Consider the following 4653-nt stretch of genomic DNA (forward strand, 5'->3'; position numbering starts at 1 on the left):
CAGGATATGTGATGCAATCAAAATCATACTTCCCTAGCAGGTTTTTATATTTACTAACTCTTGTTGGGTTGTCAGACACGAATTTCGCTAATACAGCATATTTAAAACAAAATTCATCATTGTTTTCTACATTAACTACTCCTTTGAAATGTTGTGGTAGACGAATATATCCCGAACCTAACAAGGGAGAGTACTTATTTATTCGAATTTCAAATTTAGTAACTCTGACAAACATCCAGCCAGAACCCTTCATCGCGCATTCCTCTTTTTCCTGTAATAGTTTGTCAAACATTTCTGAACAAACTTCTTCGATATCATCTGCCTGGTACAAAGGTTTGTTCATCGTTTTGAAGTTCATTTTACAAACTTCCCCCTTAATGTTTGAAAATTCTACCTCAATTAAAACATTTGTTTTTATGGTTTGGTATCGTGCGAGCATTTCCCGTAACAATCTAGCAGTGTCCTCAAAAACGAACGTTAAAAATAGAGCTAGCGTTACCTTTCTTGAAACATTTTTCTTCAGCTGATATGTTTGCAAGCGGCAGTTGAACGCAGTCTCTGTCTGCTGAAATGGACTCTCGTTGTCATCGTCTTCCTCTGTCGTCAACGGTACCGGGTCTGTCGGTAATGCTGACGTTGATGGTCCGGGATCGACGGTCTGCGTGCTGGATGACGACGGGTCGTTGTAAACTGCTGACGTTGATGGGCCGGGATCGACGGTCTGCGTGCTGGATGACGACGGGTCGTTGTAAACTGCTGACGTTGACGGGCCGGGATCGACGGTCTGCGTGCTGGATGACGACGGGTCGTTGTAAAATGATGTTGATGTGCCAAGATCGTTGATCGTTCTCTGCCCACTGGTGGCTGGACATCGGAAGCGTACATGAATCTCCAGCGAATGTTTTCACTTAAAGACACTGCCACACTGTCTGCATTTGAAATCTGGAACAATTTTCAACTTTTAAGCTAAATTGTAAATTTACAACACTGAAAGTTGAGTAGTGTTTCGAAACCCAACTTTATTGATGCCCACATTTTAGAAAACTCCACCCTCATACTAGTATGCTGAGGTGGTAAGATTAGTTATAAAAGCTTTATTGACTCCCATGTTTTTGGAATGACTTTTTCAAATAAAGTAAAAACCATTGAGTTGTGCATGAATATTAGTTATTAAATCAATCCTCAATTTTAATGTTATGGGAAATATTTTGAAATGAGAGACTAAACATCTGATATTTGAAAAAGTTAACGCAATATGCGCTGTCTAAATTAACAATTTTACTGCTGAATAATATTCCTAGGGTGTATTAGTACAGAACACTCCAGTGAAATACAAAAATGTCAGTGTTATTAGTAAAAAGGGGCTTTCTTACCGCGATTGTGGACATTGATGTGATCTCTAAGCTGCTTTCGGCTCCTGTATGTCTTTCCACACTGCTCGCAGGAGAATCGCGGTTCAGCTGCTGCAGGAGCTCCATCTCTCCAAGCTGTAAAATTTCAAAGTTTATGTAATACTTTATTTTAAACACCTTGCTGGGTTTACTTATTTGCATTTCATCCTCAGAGAATTGGTTTAGTTGTTTTACAACAATGGAATATCTTGCAATCAGCAAATAGTCTGACGGTATTACCAAATATAATTGTAGTTACTGTATTTTGTTTGAGCTGAATTTTAAAAGAAAGATATGACCGTATTTCATTTCAAAGCACGCTTGATATCATACAAAAATGTTTACTTTACGTTATAGCCCATCATATTAAATAATCAAATTAATAGACCTAAGTATTTTAAAGAATATTGCAACAGAGGGTTGATTAATCAAAATGGCTATGAGTTGATATCAGCATAATGTTATCCTTACCACAGTAGAGTTCAGTGTGTCGTTTGAAGTTGTCATTTCTCGAAAACCTTTTCCCGCAGTGCACACATAAGAAGGAATTATTCCCATGGGTTACCTCCTTGTGCCTGATAAGGTTCCGCATATATAAAAACTTCTCATGGCAGTCTTCACACTCAAACTCCATGATTAATCTATAAAATAAAATAAAATATCACTAGAGTTTTAATTTAATCATAAACTGTCATTTTAGAAGTTTGCCTTTGTATTATGGGCTATTTAATAGAAATAAATTACACAAAAAATATAGCGTTCCTTTTAAAAGTGATATTTACGTTTAGTTAATGATAGACATTTGATGAAAAGTATTGGATTAGGAAATTAGTTTATATTTAGTAGTTTTGGTTTTACAAATCCAACATATAGTACGATGTCAATATCTTTTAAAGTATTAAATATTATTGCTACATAACAAAGGTGGACAATAGTGTATATTAAATTATCATTTACGTCTTACCGTCTCCAAAAGCAAGATTTATTTGATAGGCCTTGTTCATAGTAAAAAAAATATTTCTTCAATAGAGACTCAAACTCAAAAGATTAACGTCATTAATTTACGTCTTATCGTCTCCAAAAGCAAGATTTATTTGATAGGCCTTGTTTGTAGTAAAAAAAAATATTTCTTCAATAGCGACTCAAACTCAAAAGATTAACGTTATTTTTATATTGAGTAATAGTTTTGGTTTCAAAAATCTACTATATGGTATTACGTACGATTCCAATATCTTTTAAAGTATTAAATATTATTGCTACGTAACAAGGGTGGGCAATAGTGTAAAAGTTATCATTTAAGTCTAATCATCTTTAAAAGCAAGATTTATTTTGGAGTAATGGAACAATTAATAGGCCTTGTTCATAGTAAAAATAAATACTTTTCAATATAACAGACTAATAGTTTATAGTATATTCTCTAACAAATTTTAAGTTTGAAATTAAATATCAATGGATTGTTACGCCCTAACACCTAACTATAGATATCAGGGAAATAAAAAAAATCTTGCTTAAAACCAATCAATAACTAATTGAAGTAGCTAAGCAAATTAATTTTATTCTTTGGATAATATTGATTTTTAAAATAGTGCCTAGATTGAGGAAAATATTGTATGCAGATATTACTTACTGTGGAAATGATCATCTCGTTTCCATCACCACTTGTAGCACGAAGAGCCACTTGTAGCACGAAGAGAAAAGATGAAGTTCTCGTAGATGGTGGTGAAAGTCACTGACGTAGCTTCACTCTCACTAGGTCCTTCTTATAGGTTGACACCCTAGACGAGAGGGGGTGGAGGGGTGAAGCACCCTGACGGGAGGGGTGCTCAAGCTTTCACAGAGTGTGAACAACACAAACCTTATATAGTCACAATACATGCAGAAAATTGCAATAAACATTTGATATTTACATGAAAACTATTTATATTGAAACTATTTACACTAAATCTATTCACACGAAAACTATTTACAATCACTTCATCTGACTACTCAAAAGTGTGCATGATGTCCTCATCTTTAAATATCACCACAGACTCCGAGTCTTCATCACTACTATAATCTTCTTCATTTTTATTTTGATGATATCCAAAATCTCTCATGCACTCGCTTCTGTCCAAAATGTCATAAAAAGGCCGGATCACACACATGTCACAATAAAAAAAATCACGATGGATCACAGACTCCATCGCAGTTTCCGATCTCACACGGTAGTGACCGACGGTCTTGATGAATTTCCAACCCGCCGGATCACTGTAGCACCCCCACCGCCTAACCGCTGTGCATTTTGTTACTCGGGAGACATACATGTAGCAATATCTACAGAGTTTCTGACTTTGTGCAAACGGTTCCCTTGGTATCCACAGATAGTATTCGAAAGTAAAGTGGCAAAACCGTTCCGGTAGAAAATCTGGTATACCTGGTGATTCCATGGGATAGTTCATTAACATATTAAACTCAAACCGGGACATGCGATTGGTATCGAGTGTGCTGTAATCGAAATCCTCAGGTGACGTCAATGCCTCCTGCCAAAACCACAACTCCTTTACCATAGACCTCGCGTATCTTTTTATCGAGATGGGTATTGGTAGGTCTTCAATTTCACTCGCGTCCTTCAACGACAAACAAAACACTTCGAAACTCAAATCGAACAACGACTGCATATCTATATCACTGTTAACAATATTTAGCGAACTTACAATGTAAATGTAACGCGCACAAAATTGTACTTTAACATGCAACCCATAATCAGCTGGTCTTTATAGGAAACTTTGGTCGTGGGAGGGGTGAGTGGGGGTGGGTTCAGTGGTGGGGGTGGTAATGTTGATGTGTTCCTAAATTTTGTTCAATGGGAATAATAATAGTATTTACATAATTATACTCAACTTCAACATTTTTAATGCATATGATTTAAACAACTACACACGTGTTAGCCTACTTGAATAAATATCTATTTGCTGCTTACAGTGAATTGAAAAACTGTTTTAGACAATAATAGCTCAATGTATTTATTACCTATTCAATTTTAATAACTTAAACTTTTTCATCTATAGAGAGTACATGCTTGACATATAGGAAGAGAGAATCAATTCATCTGTTTGTCGTAAGTTGTTTTCAAATTGCATACCGGTATTATTATTTATATCCAGTAAATATATAACGCAAGGGTATCTTTTGAGTTTTAACAACCATAATGAAATATTCTAATGGTTTATCAATTATTAAAATTAGTCAATCCATATGAGAATACAAACGACACTAGAAATTG

The sequence above is a fragment of the Macrosteles quadrilineatus genome, unplaced genomic scaffold (genome assembly GCF_028750875.1).
Source record: "Macrosteles quadrilineatus isolate MER2022 unplaced genomic scaffold, UCM_ALF_1.0 Scaffold_105__1_contigs__length_354404, whole genome shotgun sequence".
NCBI classification, from domain to species: Eukaryota; Metazoa; Arthropoda; class Insecta; order Hemiptera; family Cicadellidae; genus Macrosteles; species Macrosteles quadrilineatus.